The following is an 18,841-nucleotide window of genomic DNA, read 5'->3' as shown; positions in this document are numbered from 1 at the left end:
TGCCATAATATAAAGGTTTTCAGCAGGCATTTAAAAGAGGGCACAGAAGGCACCCAATGAATCCCCATTGGCAGAGTATTTCACAAGACTGAGCCAATGAAACTAAAGGTTCAGTTTTTTGTTGCTGTCAAATGAGCCTTGCCAACTTGGGGAACAATCAATGACATTTCTGCAGATTAGCTCAGTGATCAAGCTGGGATATAAGGGTTCAGGCAGTCCCTAAGGTACCCTGGATCTAAATTGTTTAGGGCTTTGTAAGTTAATCAAAGGACCTTGAACCTGGCTCAGTAGCAGATAGGCAGCCAGGGCACAAGTTTTAACAACGGTGTCACATGTTAGTCAGATGCACCCATCAGCAGAGTGGCCACCATACTCAGCCCAAGAGCAGCCTCACACAGTGTGCATTGCAGTAATTCAGCCTGAATGTTACCAATGCATGGATTATAGTGGTCAAGATTGTGGGGTAACCAGCTTCATATAACCAATATGCTTAAGCCGAATTAATGCATGAAGAGGTTAAGACCATAGAGTAAGCTGTTCCTGCCAAGCTTAGTGAGGCCACTTCTTCTTACCTTGGGAGGAAATGGGTAATTAAGCCTTGAGTCTAGTCAGAAGATCAGGTTGCTCCAGCTCATACCATATGGCTCTCACAAGCTTCTCTTGAGTTCCTAAATTTAGGAACTTTCACCACTTTGTAATTAAGCCAAGTTTTATGATCTGTGCAACTTTTTCTGAATGCTGTATGGAAAAGCACATAAAACTGACATTTGGAGTGTTTGTAAGTAAACTTACAGCATGTGTGCTCTTTTTCTATGTTAGGGAAAAGAGAAAATTTAGAACTCAATTTAAAAGGCATATAACACTTTTATTTCCACACTTTACTTTGCTACATGTTTTGTGAATTTAAATTTCTGCTGGGGTTCTCTCATCCAAGAATTGGATTTTGGCACCTAAGCATTCACTTTTCTACATTGTTTTCCTTGAACCAACCAAAATATACCTGTCCAAGAACGGCTGTATTAGGGATGGGCGAATCTGTTCGTTGCAGTTTCTCGTATTTCTCAATTATAAATTTGGTTCTCCGCATCAGCATGCATGCTATTTCTTATATGAAAATTCATCAGCCACCCCACCTCATAATCCACAATATAAATGAGAAGAAAACCACCTTGTCTAAATTGTTCCCTTTCTGATGATTTGCAAACATCCCATTCGCAGTGAAAGTGAGAGAGAGGTGTTGGTGTTGCATGCACAGTCCTTTTAAGAATCCCTGCCCTTGACTTGTGTCCTTGCAAATACCACTGGCATGTGTGGGGGGGGGGGATCCCATGAAGCTGAATTGTGCACTCTGATCTCCAGAGAATCAGAAGCATTTTCATTTTGGTTTTCTATTTCTTGCCCCACCTCCCTTCAGGGTTTGTTTTGCATTGCCCTCTTCAAAATCCCAGGGTCCTTGCCTAGAGCTCTCTGGGAATCCAAGAAATTTACACCACGAATAAATTTAGTCTTTTCAATCCCTTTCTCTCCATGCTAGCTGTTTCTATTCAGCTCTCCTCAATGATGCTCATCCAGGTATTACTGGAGGTAGAGGGGGGTGTATTTTCATTTCAAACTGTAGCAGTTTATCAGCCACCTAGAGAATAGGTTGATGACCCTCCTTTCCCTAAGCAATACAAGATCCCCCTGCAAATCCTTCCCTGCTTTAGAAGATGCTCAGGCATTGTTATGCCTCCCTCCCTCCCCACTCCCAGTTCCATGGAGCTGAGCTGGATTTGCAATAATACACAGGGAGCATCAAAGGAAAAATCAAACTCATTTGTCAATTGGTAGTTACCCCCAGAGAGAAAGAAGCTGGCCACCTTATCTGTGTGGGTTGGTTTTCTGTAATGCCTTCAAAAAAGAAAAAGAAAATAAAAAGATTTCCCACACAATGGGACTCAAGCATCAGCCTGCCAAAATCAGCACCCTGAGTTGTCTTGGCAGAGAGATACAGTGGAAAATTTCAACCTGACATTTAGAAGACAGCAGAAACAATTTAGATTACATTTACAAATTAGTGAAGCCTCCCCTCCCTCTCTTCATAGATCTTTCCTTCATTCTAACAGAATCTGCTGAGATTCTATGAGGCATGTGCTATGCCCTTCTGTGGAGTGGCACAGCACCTAAGCAACTCAGTAATGTATATATGCTATACAGATATACTCAGATCATTCAGTTTGTTGAGGTAAGATATTTGCTAAGGAGGAGGTAGAGGAACATCCATTTAACCTTTGCAAATTGTTAAGGTCTAGTCAGAAATGGCATAATCTACAGCCCTAGGCTAGAACTATAAGCAGCCAACAGCTATCTTCTTCTTTTGTTTGCAAAACAGAACTATGAGGAAGCAATTTGCAAGCCAGATGCGACTGGGCAGGTGTTTAACCCTTCTCTGTATGTAATTGCTCTGTTGCATCTACTCCCCAAACTGCTCCCCATTCTGTTTTCCAGAAGTATTTCAGTTGCTGACACAGGGGTAAAACCTCAGAAGAGGAAAGAGTGGCAGGAGAAAGAGATGCAGTTGCTGTAGTAGTATAGCAGCAAGCAAGGAAGAATTAAAACTCATTCCTCCAACCTGCCGCTTCTCTGCTGCAGACCTCCCATGCCTAATGCAGCATTGCAGTGTCAGAGTCCAAGCCTAGCAAGACTCCAGGGGGAATCTCAGGAGTGGAATTCTGAGACCTTCAGTGCACCCAGGGATCCTGAAGATCTTGCTGTCATAGTCAATCAGCCTGGGTTAACCAGCCCCTTGCCTGGGCTCCCAAGTACCCCACAAACCATACCTGGATTCCCAGCCTCGACTCCAGCACCTGCCCTTGAAGCAGATGCAAGGGATTGAGAAGAAATTCAGTTTCTACTCAATTCCATGTTTCCTTAAGCAATACACAGGCAAAAACACAGCACTCTGTCAAAATTCACAGTTCTTCAAATTTTGTAATACAATCCTCCAACCAATAATGTGTAGAAAAATGCACCTATTCATGGACAGAGACTGTGTCAAGTCAATAACTGGTGGTGGAGGAGAAGGGCTTGCCTGGTGACCAGAGGGCTTTATTACAAGGGAACTGCTTGGGAAGATGGAAAAGCCAGAGAAGGACGGTTAATTTAAAGCATTTTTTACTCGGCTCCGATTTTTTAAAAAAGGGCCTTACATATGATTAAGAAAGACTGTCACTGCTCACAGGCTTACACTGTCACTGCTCACAGGCTTACACAAAACACACATGGCACACGAAAAAGAGCAAGGAGGAGGGAAGAGGAAAACAAGTACCAGTATGCTCAGACATTTTAGTGGCATGAACCCTAAAATAAACTTACATGCCCTGAAAAATCTCAACAGGCTGGTTCCTGTGATGAGTTCAGCACCTCCCAATTCCTACAGTAGTTTTGCAGCACTTTTTTTAAAAAGTGTTTTGATTTTTCTCTCTCTTTAAAACGAGATATGGAACAATTAAAAAAGTACAGGATGGATAGCTGAAGCAAAGCAATAGTGAGAAAGGCAAAACTGAATGCTTTGCTTGCATATGTGTTCACCAATGTTTCATGATATAAAGAGAGGAGGGAGGCAGTACATAAAACCGAGAGACTTGCTGTGGTTAATCAAGGGTATTTGTGGGGTGTGGGGGAGAGAGAAATAATGTTTCTTGATAGAGTAGTTAGTTTGATGGCAAAAGATTATAAATCTGTGTTCTGGATCTGGTTGTCTGTTTTAGCAGACTTGGTGAAATAGATTGTGAACTGTACATTTTAAGGTATTTGTTTTTACCGTATTGTTTATATTTGTTGTTCCCCACCTCTTATACAGGTGGAATAAAATTTTCTGATAACCTGCTGGCGGAACCCACTCCTTAAAACCCACACCCCTCATTTAGAAGTGCCCCTCTTTTGTTGGGGGGGGGAGGCAGCTGCTAAAGTGGGAAGCACATGTCAGATCTGGATTTATGATGGACTTTTCTTGCTAACTTCAAGTATATGTGCTTTTATCTCTAATCAGATAAAATAAGATATTACAACAGCCTCGTGCACAGCTTGCTGTGTGTCCTCTTTTAACAGTAGATCTGTCTTCACCCTGAGACTAATGCAACAGCGGCACATTCACCCACATTCTTGTCAGCTTGATCTGCTAAGGTGCTCACAGCCAGTTAGCCGAGCAAATTCTGCCGGAGTGTGTAAATAAGCAAACACTGTTAAGCACAGCATAAAGCAAATTGTTTTGCTGAAGGATACAGTGTAGGGGCACACGAGGAGTAAATTACATGTGGTCCTAATCCTTCAGGGAAAGTGGCCTGCCCAAGCTCAGTCCACAGCTGCCTTTCCCCTGCTTTCTTTTCTTCCTTCATCTTTGATTGATGCTGCCCAGAAATCATGTCATGAAACAAGATGTTTTCATTAGCTGATCTTTGGCTCAAAGAGGACAGGAATCTATTCTCAATTCTAATGTCTCTGGGCTCTTGTCTGGACTGGTGCTCATAAAAGCAAAAATAAAAGAAAAACCCTGAATGAAGCATCCGGGGCAAAGTAAGAAACAATAAACAGATTTGTTGGCTGGTTGAACCTAATGCTGAAATAGACCTACAAGGGGGAGTGCTGGGTAAATTAGATTTGAGGTTGTAATGGATAGGGCAGTGTGAAGACAAATGCAATTTGTGGCAGAGCATCACAAAAAGCCTTGTGACACAGGGAGAAGGTGCTGGTCCTCTAGGTAGAGACCCTTTAATCCTAGGTGCTCTGTAACTCAAAGGCAGAGGGATTGATTTTCAGGGATGCAGACATCTAGTGTTTGGAAACTCTTAGGTAGACTCTTAGGCTATGAATCAGCCACCATTTATTCCAGGACCTTTGAATGTCTATAGCAGCAGCTTTCAGAAACAAGATTGCAGGCACCAACCTAGAGCCCACTTCCAATTTTCTCCATCCCTCATCTTCCCTTCAAACAACACCCGGCTTCTCACAACACAGAGCAGGGAACGTGCCGCCCCACCTGGGAAGCTGAAGAAGTGGCGCCCCCACGAGTGCCCTGCCCGCCCTGCCAGCATTGGAGAAGCAGCACTGGCAGCAGCACCAGTTTCTGACAAGATCTCACTGGACATTGGCACTGCTGTTGGCACTGCTTCTCTGGCAGAGGAAGAGGTGGTAGGGTGCCCGCCTCTTTGGTTTCACCACCTGAGGCAGCTGCTTTGCCTCACCTTGTGGGGCAATTACAAGAAAGTAATTGCAACTTCCTTTCACTGGAACTACATTATTTTCATTTTGCAAATTGCACAGGGGTCAGAAAGGTACTAGCCCCACTCCACCTGTTGTGTCAGCTCCCATAGCTGAGCCTTCACTGAGCCTTGTTAGCTTGGGATGATGGGAGGAGACTGAGAGGAGGTATGATAGCCATCTTCAAATATCTCAAGGGCTGTCAGATGGAAGAGAGAACGAGCTTGTTTTCTCCTGCTTTGGAGGGTAGGATTTGAACCAATGGCTTCAAGTTACAAGAAAGGAGATTCCGACTAAACATCATGAAAAACTTTCTGACTTTAAGAGCCGTTCGACAGTGGAATAGTTTCCCTTGGGAGGTTGTGGAGGTTTTTCCTTGGAGGTTTTTAAGCAGAGGTTGGATGGCCATCTGTCATGAATACTTTAGCCGAGATTCCTGCATTCCAGGGGGTTGGACAACATGACTCTTGGGGTCCCTTCCACCTCTACAATTCTAAGATTCTATGAGTTGCATCCAACAATGTCTGGAGACCACAATGTCAGGGAACACTACTCTGATGTGAAGCAAACTTTGAAGAAAAGATATCAAGTTTCCTCTAGAGAAGCATCCATGGTTAGTCAATCAATCTTTATTTACAGTTTTCAGCAATTAAGTCTAATTGTCATGCTCCGGGGGATGCCCTCAGGGGCTGGGGTGCCAGTTACAGAAGACATAAGCCTTCACCATCAACGAGGGAATGGTTTCAAATACAGCACAGAGCATCAGCCTACAGTTGCAATCGAAATTATTCAAACCCCACTGCAAATCAGGTTGCAATTTCAGCTGAATTTGGGGGAGCCACTTGAAGCATTTGTTGTGTTCAGTTATTTCAATTGCTTTTGTTTTATTTGCTCATTGCAAACAGCTGAAAGTTTGTAAATTTTGATAATACAGTAAACTTGATTTGCAATGGGGGTTGAATAATTGCAACTGTAGGTCAAAACATAACCCGGATGCAAGGTCAGGAAACAATCCAAGGTCACAATCACAGGAAGTTCAGGAAAAGTATAGGGAGACAAGAACTAAAAGTCATAAAAATGTATTTCCCCCAGCAACTGAGCTTCCCCTACATATCACCAAGCATATAAAGTGTTAAGAAATAGAGTTCAGTCAGAGTACCTTTTTCTGTGGAGGGGGGTATTTGGAGCTTTTTCTGTATCTAACCCCCTTTTTTAAGGCCAAATGTTCTCCCTTTTTTGGCCCCTTTTTTAAGGCCAAATATTTTCCAACATTATTTTTTCATGGCTCAAATTTTCCCCACCCACCTATTCTCCAAAATGGGACATTGTGGAAGATGCAAAATGTCAATAAATCTGTTTTCCTTGGGGAAGAGAGAATGCCACTCATTCATAATGGTGAGCCCCATACCTGAAAAAATTCTTGGAGAAATCCTCGCCCCTGGAGAAATTCATTGAAATGGCCCTGTTAAGAAGCAGGCAATGAAAAATGATTATAGAGCCAAAGTTTTACCTTATCCAAGAAATAATTCTCTGGATACTTCATAATTTAACATTCTGAAAATGAGAAAACAGAGTAGCCTTCTAACCCTAAATCACCTTTATGATAATGGAAGTTTTGGTTGTTGATTTTTTTTATTAAATTTCTTCACAAGATAAATTCTCAGCTCTACAGAGGTCAATGATTCCATTCTTTGCACCATTTCTATGATTTAGGTGCCCTGCACAGTTCTTCATCTATATATGTATATATTTTACAGTTAGAAAAAAAAACTTGGTTCATCATCCCATCTGCAGAGATATCCATCTCATTTTTTCTTTGCAAAATATTCCCATTTCCAACCAAGCTCTTGAGATACAATTGGAGGAGAATGTATTAATCTCTCAGTCCCTGTGGGAAAGGATTTGGAACACAGAAGAAAACTAGCAACCCATGAAAGGAATAATTTGGATTGTTTGTTTTTACTATGGCAAAGAGAGAGGGATGAACTGAGATGTAAAGAATAAATTATGTATTTGGAGAAGCACCCTTGCTTATTGATGAGCAACTTTAAGATTTACACTTTCCGACTAGAGATTCATAAAATACCTGTTAAAACAGAAAAGCTGTAATCCGTGATAGCATTATCTTTCTGTCAGCACTGTGTTAAGAATAAAGGAGCCCCCATCAGTGTGTGTGTGTGTGTGTGTGTGTGTGTGTGATTTAAGATTAGTGTCCCACAAACTGTGTCTCAGCAGAAGGGTTCTCAATACTGTTCTCAGTAAGGCAGTGGTGGGCAGTGTTTTTTTTTTTCATAGGGGAACAGTTAGGGCCAGAGGCGCTAGCTTGCAAGGCTGATTGGGGGGGGGGGAGCCACATGCATGACGTCTTGTGCATCACACGTCCCCTTCAAGCTGTGCAGAAGCTTCTCAGGCTTTGGGAAGGAGACGCCAGGGGAACATTTAGGGGACTACCCTAGTCCCTCTAGTTCACTGACCGCACACCACTGCAGTAAGAGGTGTTTCAGTAATGGTGGTCTGGAGCCAAAAAGACAGTCAGGTGAGGCTAGGCAGTCCAACACTAAATCAGCAATGCAAAAAGAAGAGTGTTGTTGTGCTCGTGTTCTGCTTACGTGCATTCCACAGGCATCTGGTTGGCCACTGTGGGAGCAGGAAGTTAAGAGTGACCACCAGCATGATCCAGTAGGCTCTTCTTAAGCCAGCAACTTTAGAGGAAGAGGTAGATCCTTACTTGCCCCCTGTGTCACATGACCCTTGCATGTACAAGGACATAGGAAAAGTCCTGCTGAATCAAGCCATTGGCAGGAGGATTCAGGGCAGCATGACTGGTGTGTTCCCCCCCACACCCCGGGTGCCGAGCTGAGGGGGCAACTTCCCATCTCCTTCTCAAAGCCTAGTTAGCACTTGCCCAGCTTTAGAGAGGTGGGAGGTCTCTAGGACCCTGCCACAGCCCTGTACCTCCTTCCCAAAGCCCAACAACTCACTTAGCCAGCTTTGGGAAGACAGTGCAAGAGCTGGGGAGGGGCGTCAAATTTTTATCTCACACAGGGCACCATATTACCAAGGCCTGCCCCTGCCATTGGTCCCCCCCAGTCCAGCACAACTAGTTCCAGATTCCTGGGAGCCCTTGGGCACAGGACATCAATGGGTCCTTGTCTGTTTGCTTTCCTTCTCAAACCACACTCCTCCTCCTCCTCCTCCTCCCTCTTGGCCTCATCAAACAAATCTTGATCAATATGGCAATCCTCTATCATCAAATAACAAAAATATTAAATGTTGAGCTTATTTCCTTATCGTTTAATGGATACACCACTTCTACACATCAACAATTGCCCTCGAGTCTCTCTACTATAATCTCACCCTTTTCTGGAGACAAAATCATAACCTTTTCAAAGGCAAAGCAAGTAAATAAATAACATTTGGTATTATAGGAACTCCCATATGAACATAAAAAGAACCCTGGTGGATAGATGAATGAGTGGCCAAAGGATGGCCACTTTCTGTTCTCATAGTGGTCAACCAGATAAGTGAGCCTTGAGGGGTTTCCCACCCCTAATTTAGGCCTCTGAAGTTTAAAGCTAGTACTTTGGAAATGGACTGGAAGCTCTGATGAACTGGCCCATGAGAAAAGCCATTGTCCAACCATACATGGAGGGGTGCAAATTCCTCATCCCTGATTTAGGGCCTTAAAGGTCAATGCCAGCGCTTTTAACTGGGCCCTACAGCAATGCAGGTGATTCTCCTGCACATGGCGCTGAGCTGAGGGAGCACAAAACAATGACACAGTAGCTTTGAGAGCCTGCACAGAGTGGGAGGGCACCAAAGTTTGTCCTCGCCCCGGGTGCCATATTACCAATGCCCACCCCTGGCTGCAGCTTCCCTTTTCTTTCACCATATGCTTTTCTCTCAATCAGACTCTCTCTCAGTATTGAAACCCAGCTGGCAGGAATGTGATATCAGAAAAGAAGCTGCAAGTAAGTACAGTGGACGCTCGGGTTGCGGATGTAATCCGTGACGGAGGCATGTCCGCAACGCACAGCATTCGTATCACGCAGCGCCGCATCTGCACACGTGTGTGACGTAATTCGGTGCTTCTGCAAATGTGCGAGTGCCGAAACCTGGAAGTAACCCGTTCCAGTACTTCCAGGTTCGGCACGTTCGCATCCTGAAAACGCGCGACCTGAAGCAAGCGCAAGTGACTGTAAGCCACAATTGAAGGGAAAGGTTTAGCCACCTCCAGTCATGCTTCTACTTCCATATACCTGTCTGGGACAGACCTGGATTGAATAATAATAACCAAAAAAAAACCCCACTGCTAGTTCAATCCTAAATTCCACTGATGCCAGTATCCTGTTTACCACAGTGCCCAGCAAGATGCTTCCAGGAAGCTGACAAGTAGTGTATTCAGAAGCATTTTGTTTCTGGAACTGTCTACATTGTCTTCATGACTCACATGGCTTCAGTCCTACCATCTGCCAGCTGAGGCTCTGAGTGAAACATCACAATCCTGCTACCACACTCACAGACTGGGACATAGCATAGGGAGCTTACCTTATACCAAGTGAGACCACTGGCCCATCTTGCTCAGTGCTGTCTACACTGGCAGGCAGAAACTCGAGTTGGAGATGTTGAGGATTGGAGCTGGGCTCTTTTACATGCGTGTACTACTTAGCAACTGACCCATCTGCACAAACCAGACTTTTGGATAAGGAAAAGCCGCTTCAATCTCCTACAACAATCTCCTGTGGGTGTATTAGGGCAATCAAGGCATAAAAAAATTGTCTTTTCATACGTTGATCTCCCTTGCTGGCTCAGGGTCTCTGTCTTGTTTGTTTTTAAAATGTATTTTTATTAAATATTTCTTAGTTTACGTATCTGAAGAATTGTTCATGCACACGAAAGCTCATATCAAGAACAAACTTAGTCGTTCTCTAAGGTGCTACTGGAAGGAATTTTTTATTTTATTTGGTTTACAAAAGTATGTGCAATGTCTCTTTTTTCAAGTTACATTTTCTAAAGATCAGTTTCATTTGTTGAGACATTAGTGTTACATTAAGAAGAAAAAGGGGGAAAGAGGTGAAGGGGGGATGGTGAGTGGGGGTAGGGTCGAGTGGCGATGTTTCTATTTTACTTAAGTGTGGGGTTTTGTGTCAGTGTCGCTTGTGCAGGTTCTCGGTGCTATTTGCTTGTGTTCCTTTGGTGTTGAGAGAAGTTGGGGGTTGTTCATTTGTGATTGGCTGTGGTGAACTTTGTTTTCATGTGTGAATGGGGTGGGTGGGTGTTTCGGATCAGGTTAGCCATATTGATTTGTATGCTGTCGGTGGATTCTTGTCGTTGCCTTGTTGGGCTGTGTATTCTTCTTCTATTTGTTCCCTTGTCAGTTTCAGTTTATTGGTTAATTTTTTTCTAGTAAGGCTGTTTTGGGGCCTGTGTCTTGTTGATAGGCTTAGGGTTTATGACTGAGGTCACCAAGCTTTTTAAGTCCCCGGGCACACTTAGACTTTTGAGTGAGTGCCATGAGTGCAACCCCTCCTAGGCACTTCACCCAGATCACCCCCTCTAACAAAAGAGAAGGAGAGAGAGGGGGAGGGGGGAGGGAATGTACACATTTTGTTTTTCCAAGAGATCTGGGTGGAAGTTGCACATAGAAGAATTGGTGTGAGCTTCGAAAAGCACACAGAGCTGGAAGGGGTCGAAACAGCACTGCTGTTGAAACTTTCTCCTTGAGTTCTATGTACTTTTCAAGTAGGGCAGGCTAACCACCCTCACGGCCTCACAGCTATGGAGGCAGCGAGTAAAGGGAAGCTCAGAGGTTTCGTAGGTGCTAAAGGAAGACCTTGAGGGTGGCTTTGGGCCCCAGGCACCATGTTAGCAACCTCTGCTTTATGGAGAAGCCAGTATTACATAACAGTCATGATAAGCTTTCACATTTGCACAGTCAGACCACTGATGAAGCACAGTGCCAAGTGTGATAGGCAGCTAACACAAGAGATGACTAGCAAACCTGGCACGGTGAAGATTAGGACTTCATGTTCAGAGACATCATCTGGTACAGCCTTTCCTGGAACAGACTACTTTAAACCACAAGTAGGCTTTGACATGTTTGAATGCTCCTTCATTCCCTAGATGTAGAAAATCAGCCTCCCAAGAATGCTACTGAAGTGCTTGCTTTCCACTGACATCTCTCCCTGAATATATATATATATGAGCCCATATACAGAACTGTGTAGCATAACTCAGTATATATATCTCTCTGTGTGTATGTATCAATTAGTGTCTTTAAAATATGCATGTATCTTGCTTGAAGGGAGTTACTGAAAAGAAAGTGTACTTATATGAGTGCAGCTGGGAAGCTGATGAATTTGGTAGCTAGCCAACACAAAGGAAGTGGGGGATTTCAAGCATAATGGGTGATTTGGAAGAAGGGACTAAGATTTGAGTTGGAGGAGGATTTCAGATGGTGTTTTAAGAGGCGTTCATAAAAGAGAAACAGACAGGCAATCAGAAAGGAAGCAACAGGAAATGAGGATTTAAATGTTAAATATTTTAAGCATAATCTCTGTGGGCAGCACTGCCTAAGCTCCCTGCATAACAGACATAAAATGAAAGACGGCTAACAGGCCCCCAAGAAAGAAAACTTTTACTGAATAAAAATAAACTGGAGCGGTATACACTGTAGCTAATGTTTTTATCTGAGCTTCTGGCATTTGTAACTTGAATATTTTATTTTATTTTATTTTAAAAAAAACTGTATTTCTTGAAAGAGAAGATACTTCAACCGATGACGAAAGCTGTGGCATGTGGATAGAGCAGGTGCTGTTTGCACACAGAAAGTCCCAGGTTCAGTCCCTCAAATTTCTGAAGACTCAGCCTGGAGAGCTGCTGTCAGTGTAGACCAGGTGCAGAGAACCTTTGACCTTCCAGATGCTGCTGAACTACAACTCCCATCACCCCTCGGTCCTCAGCCATGCTTAGTTGGGCTGATGGGAGTTGTAGTTCAGCAACAACTGGAGGGCCACAGGTCTGCAATGCCCGAGGAAGTGGTAAGAAACTGTGGTTCTCCAGATGTTATTGGGCTCTGGTTCTCATCTGCCTCAGCAGCAAGGCCAAAGTATAGAGAGGGTAGGGGTGGTAGTACAGAGAGGTAGTAATAGCCTGCCTGCTCTTCAATCTATGTCTTGATCAGCAAAAATGAGCTAGCCACCTAAGCTTTTCACTGCGTGGCAAAAAGCATTTTCAGCTAGTAATGTCTGCGTATTGACCAACTGTTAAAGAAATAGGATTTAAAAGTTGATTACCATGGAAAGGATAGCAGAGCACACTGGTTACATTATTTGGGTAGGCTGTAAGGAATGCCTACCGTTACTCTCAGGCTCGTTACTCATTACGGTATTCTTTTTTAGAATGCTAACTAATATGAATATATTTACCATTGGTTCATCATCATATAAGACCTCCATTTCTGTAGCAATATACTAGGAATATGTTTGAAATAAATAAAATATGTGTGTGGCTGGGGGAGAGTTGCTGCCTGTGGAGGTGGGCGGGGGTAGGCAGCAACTTGTGGACAGGGGCTTACCGTTTTGCGGTTTGCGCGCCTCGGCTCTGCGAGTGGGCGACGCGAGGTTGGAAATGGCGGCCGGCGGTTTGCAGGTCCGCGCGGGTCAGGGAATGTCTTAGAACGATCTGTCTTTGTATTGGCTCTGCTGGCAGTGACGGCCGAAAAAGAGGAGGAGGGGGTAGAAACGGGTGCACTGTGCTATACTTTCAAACGTCCACTGGAGGGGGTAATTTTTTTGATGTAAAATCATATTTCTACCTATGAAAGGTGTGGTATATTTGCAATCCAGGTACGCAAGATCACTCCCATGTACCCATGGAATGTTGTGTCCAAATTCAAAGAGAATCGGTCAAGCGGTTACGGAGCATTGCAGCTACATCAAACGACCCATTTTGAACGTGTGTTTGTTTGTTTGTGTGTGTGTGTGTGTGTGTGTGTGTGTGTGTGTGTATTTGCTAAGGCAGGTTTCTGTCAAGGGGCCAGATAGCACACAGTTTATTCCCTTATGTTTCCTGCCTGGTCCTCTGAGATTCTTTTGAGAATCTTCCTTGAGGGGGTCTAATAAACACATTGCCGAACAGGTGGCAATATATCTGAATGTTGTAATATCTCTTAGAACCGTTTTGATTGTGTTAGCTCCTAGCTTGTTACCCATTGGGGATGGAAGTAGAAATTTTCCATGCAGAAGGTCCTAGGTCCAATGGCACCATTTCTTGAAAAAATCCCCCCACCTTGGAGAGTTGCCGCCAGTCAGTGTCAACATAAAAGAACTGTTTTATAGTGAGCCAGACCACTGGTCCATCTGACTCAGGATTGTCTGCACTGACCTGCAGCAGCTCCCCAGGGTTTCAGGCAGGGTTTTCTCCCAGTCCTACCTGTAGATGCTGAGGATTGAACCTGGCATCTTCTGCATGTAAAGTGAATGCTTTATGTCGCAGGCACTTCAACCCTGTACAGCATCCCCCGGACGTTTCACGGTCTATGAGTGCAGCACCAACGACAAACGGTCCCCAGCTGCAACCCACCAGACTGCTAACCGGAACCTGCTTGCTTTATTTACCACAGGTGAGGTTTATATGAATAAAGAAGTTGTTTATTGTGTACAAAAGCTTGTGGTTTCTGATAAATAAACGGTGTTCAATAAGCTTATAAAGATGGTCCTATACCAGGCTATTACTGCTAGATGATACCGGCCTATTACCTCTAACAGTCAACTAATTAACAATAACAACACGTTTCACAATAACTGTTTATCCTTGCTGCTAACTTCCACCAATGCTACACCTCAGACGCTTGACCCAGCTCTCACTCCTGACTCACTCTCTGCTCAACTTACTTCTCCCACCAACTCTCTCCAGCTGACCACAGGGAGGGGGTTTTTATACCCAGGCTGAGCCCGCCCCTTTGGGTTCTAACTGACACAAAATTTAACCCCTACCTTGCTTAGTCCTGGCTTTGGGCTAGTTCTCCACACTCTGTCTCTGAGCTACAGCCCTTCCAGCAATAGACGAGCTTGGATTAATTAGCCCCTTGTGTTCCTATGGAAAGATGCTCCATGAACAATGTGTGGAGCATGGAGTCTTCCTCTCTGATCCCCTCTGCTCATTTCCCCTCCATCTGCACAGCATTAGAATCTTGTAACAGAAGGGTCTTATCTTCATTGACAAATTCCATATCGCAGGGCCTCAAACCTGCTCTATGGGAGAATTCAAGGCTGGCAAACTCAGCACATTTCCTGTGAAGCATTTGTCCCTTCCACTCTTTTTCACACTATGAGGCAGCTTCACCCCTCCCCCCGCTCTCTAAACAGAATTCTAAAATATCTCTCTGGGCATTTTTGTTGTTGTTTACAAAGAGGATATATTCTATCATATTGCTGCACCCCCCCACCACTTTTTCTCTGAAGGGAGTGACCTCCGAACATGACATCTTTTTGTAGAGACAGAGCTGCAAAGAGGGTGGTGTGTCCCCCCCCCCCGTGTCTGTTGCTGCTCAAAATAATGGAATGGCTTTAAATAGAGAGGTTAAAGGTCTGTTCTGCGAGGGCAGCTTCATACATATTTATTTGTATTTGATGGCAGGGAAAGAGAAACCAAGACACACAACAGGATTGCTGAATGATAAAACAATGTGCTCACTGTATGTATGTGCTAATCTAACAGAGATTGACACACACACACACACACACACACACACACCACACCACACCACACCACACCACCAGAACAAGAACACCACTCCAGAACACCACTGCAGAACAAGAGGTAGGGCATTTAACAGAGATTCACACACACACACACACACACACCACCAAGGGTGTGTGTGTGTGTGTGTGTGTGTGAATCTCTGTTAAATGCCCTATATCTTGTTCTGCAATCCCTAGTCCTTTCTAGAGCAAAGTTGTGGCAACATTCTCCACCCAAGGGCCACATTCCTTTCTGGGCAACCTTCTGGAGGCCGCATTCCAGTGGTGGGTGGGGCCAGATGCAAAAGTGGGGGGAACGGGGAGGGGGGTGAATTTTACTTTTGTACAGTAGGCTGATTTCTACTCACACTCGAACACCCCTCTCTAACCTCAGTCCAGGCAATCAAGAGACATTGATAACAGTTCCAAGGCTTCCAGTCAGGCAGAAACACTCAGGGTGATTTCTCAAGGGGTGTGGTTTAGGGAGGGAGAGGGTTCTCTGGGTAGAGTCCAGAAGGCCATATAGAAAGGCCGGGGGGGGTCTCATTTAGATACCCAGGCCTGAAGTTCCACACTGCTGTTCTTTGGAGTGAATGCATTGCATTCCTGCATTGCAGGGGTTGAACTAAATGACCCTCAGTGTTCCTTCCAACTTGACAGTTTCTGACTTGGTTAGAAACTATAATTCAGAACCTTCCTGCTCACTGGAGAAATCCAAGGTTCATTTCCCAGCATAGGTGGACAGCAGTACTTTTTATAAAGATAGGCGTGCCTGGCATGCTCTGGTCCATGGGGTCACGAAGAGTCGGACACGACTGAACGACTGAACAACAACAACAAGTACTTTTATTTTATTTTTTATTATTCATTAAATTTGTATGCCACCCTTCATCCAAGATCACAAGGTGGTTTACAATATAAAAAACGCAAAACGCAAACAATAACCCCTCAACAGTTTAAAAGGTCATATATGCTTTAATTAGCCAAAGGCCTGGGAGAAGAGGAATGTTTTTGCCTGGTACCTAAAAATATGGAACGAAAGTGCCAGGGGAGTGTCCCAGGGGAGAGCATTCCAAAAATGAGGAGCCACCACAGAAAAGGCCCATTTTTTTCTATTGCTACCCCTCTAGACCTATCATGCAGGAGGCACATGAAGAAGGACTTCAGAATATGATTCCAGGGTCTGATATGGAGAAAGGCATTTATTGAGTTTTTAGAATGATGCAAAGTCGAGGATCATATTCGGAAAAGGCTGGGAATGTGTCGTATCTGAAGTTGCTGCATAACTTAGTCTCTCAATGTTCTTGGTCCATACACCTGCCAGGAAGCTCCTTGCATCAGAGGACTGGCCTATCACAATGTCCCTTACTTACACATGCATCAATGAATTAGACAAAATCAAAAAAGAACTAAGACTATCAATGGCAACTAGCCATGATGGCTACAAGAACATAAGAGGAGCTTGCTGGATCAGGCCAATGGCCCTTCTAATCTCACAGTAGACAACCAGATGCCTGTGGGAAACCAGGGAGAAGAACATGAGCACAAGAGCACTCCATGAATTTGTCCAATCCTCTTTAAAAGCCATCCAAGTTGGTGACCATCACTGCCTCCTGCGGGAGTGAGTTTTGTAGTTTGACTACATGCTGCTATGTTCTACCTCCAGTGTCAGAGGAATAATGCCTCTGAATACCAGTTGCTGGGTTCTACAAGTGAAGAGATCACTGTTGTACTCAAATTCTGCTTGTGAGCTTCCCATGGGCATCTGGTTGGCCACTGAGAGAACAGGATGCTAGACGAAATGGGTCTTTGGCCTGATCCAGCATGGCTCTTCTTATGTTCTTAAACCTGTCAAAAGTGTATATACAACACTACATGCTGTATCCACCATACATAAAAAAAAGATTCTAGCCAATTGGAGCAATTCTTCAAGAGCACTCTCTTCATATATTTTTCCAGTTGCTCTCTAGAGCTGTCTTACATAGTTGTGGATGTGTCTGCTGGATCCAACCGCATGGGTGGAGAGAACCCTATGAGCCTTTTACATGAAATGGCCTCCTCACTAGGAAGGAGAATGCTGATTTGGGTTGAATAATGTTCCACAATTGGAACTTGTGGAACACTATGACCAGCCAGCCAGTTATTCCAGCAATATCTGCAGGGCCAATCCTTAATCTACACCAGGGATACCAAACCACATTCAGGCAACTCTATCTAGCCCTCAGAACTCTTCTCAGGTCATATCTCTTCCCAGCTGCAACTGCTCAGGCTCATCACTCATGGACCCTTCATTTTACTGTTTTTGCTTGACCATAATATGTCACTGAACTCTGATAAGGACTCTTGTTTGCCTGGATGTTGTATAGATACTGTTGTGTGATAAGAACATAAGATGAACCCTCTGGATCAAGCCAATGGCCCATCTTGTCCAACATGCCATTCCCACAACGGCCAACCAGATGACTATGGGAAGCCTGCCAAGCTGGCCATGAGACAGTGGAGATAGAACATAGCCATCATGGCTGGTACCCGCTGATAGCCTTGTCCTCCATGAATTTGTCTAACCCTTAAAAAAAAAGCCATCCATGTTGGTAGTTATCATTGCCTCCTGTGTAGGTGAGTTCCATATTCAACTATGCACTACATGAAGAATTACTTTATTTCATCTCTTAGGACGCTAAACATGTTGGTGTGCTTAGAAACCAGCCTACTGTACAATGGTAAAATTGACACTCTACCCACTTTTACTTATGGCCTTACTAGCATGGGGCCCCTGAAAAGTTGCTTGGAAGGGAATGTGGTCCTCAGACTGAAATGGACAGCCCTTCACATGTGGTTGCATTATTCATGCACATAAACCACAGCCGTGTGAGAAGGTTCTATAGGGGAACAGCTGCCATATGAGTGAATGAATGCAAGAAAGAGGCCTCAAGAGAATGCTGAAGGAACTTGACTACAATAGGAGGAAATGAAAAGGCGCTGCAATGGAGGCCCTTGCTAGATTATCTTAAATCTGTTTTGTAATCTCATCAGCATTACAAGTCTGGTCAGGTGCAGTTCAATCATGTTGCCTCTGTATTTGAGCTAGATATATATACTGTACATGGTATTTTTTTAATTAGTTGCCTGCGATTTATGGATTAAACTAAGAGAGACACAGAGCATCTTAAATCAATTCAGAGCTTTGTGTTAAATTACCTGCTGCCGAAGTATATTCTGGATGGCAGAATTCTTAATTGCACTGGTTAAAATGTATTTTAGTAGTACGTGTTGGGGGGGGGGGGCTTTGTGCAGGACTTAACTCCTAGACATGAATAATGCGTTCAAAAGACACCTAGCCAGCCCAGATCCTATGGTACAAGGTGTCGCGGGCCCTTCGCCCTGTACAGCCCACCCCCGGACGTTTTACGGTCTATGAGTGCTGCACCAACGACAAACAGTCCCCCAGCTGCAGCCCTTCAGACTACTAGCTGGATCCTGCTTACTTCATTCACCACAGACGAGGATATTGTGAACTAAAAAGATGTTTATTGCATACAAAGCTTGTGGTTGCTGATAAAATAAAAGTTGTTCAATAAGCTTATAACAGTTGTCCTATACCGGCCTAATACCTCTAAAATGTTACCGGCCTATTACCTCTAATAATTAACTATATATCAATAACAACACGTTTCACAAACTCTTTATCCTCTCTGCTAACTTCCACCTAAGACTCTAAGCTCCCAGCTCTATCTCTTGACTCACACTTCAACTCCCCGCACTTAACTCTAACTCCTCCTGCCCACACTTCAACTGACTTACTGCCCACTGGGAGGGGTGTTTTATACCCAGGCTAAGCCCGCCCCTGAGGGTTCTAACTG

This window comes from Lacerta agilis, chromosome Z (genome assembly GCF_009819535.1).
Source record: "Lacerta agilis isolate rLacAgi1 chromosome Z, rLacAgi1.pri, whole genome shotgun sequence".
In the NCBI taxonomy this organism is placed as follows: Eukaryota; Metazoa; Chordata; class Lepidosauria; order Squamata; family Lacertidae; genus Lacerta; species Lacerta agilis.
This window is presented reverse-complemented; position numbering follows the sequence as displayed.